The 304-nt window shown below is 49.0% G+C and overlaps 1 protein-coding gene across 1 annotated transcript in view; it reads right to left on the reverse strand.

The window, feature by feature from the left end:
• TRERF1 (transcriptional regulating factor 1) overlaps positions 1-304 on the reverse strand; it is a 213,099-nt gene that overhangs the window by 4,367 nt on the left and 208,428 nt on the right. The gene's annotated exons all lie outside the window — the stretch shown is intronic.

The raw sequence follows: 304 nt of genomic DNA on the forward strand, positions 1-304 counted from the left end.
GGGTTGGGCCAGGTTTCAAACTTTTTTTACACCAGTAACTATCTTTTTCTTTTCTTTTCCCCTTTCCTTTCTTTCTTCACTTCGAAAGGACAAAAACAAATTAGGTCTTCCTCAAAAGCTCAAAGTGACAAGCAGTGGTGCCCTGGTGGAAACAGAGCCAGCGCCCCAGACATGAGCCCGTTTGCTCAGCTCCTCCCAGGAAGGCTTGGGACCCAAAGGAGCACAATGGGAAAGACACTGTCCAGCTGCTCTGAGTCTGTGTGCGAAGTCCACACCCCAATCAGCAGCCCATGACAGAAGCAAT

Source organism: Myotis davidii, unplaced genomic scaffold (genome assembly GCF_000327345.1).
Source record: "Myotis davidii unplaced genomic scaffold, ASM32734v1 scaffold167, whole genome shotgun sequence".
Classification (NCBI taxonomy): Eukaryota; Metazoa; Chordata; class Mammalia; order Chiroptera; family Vespertilionidae; genus Myotis; species Myotis davidii.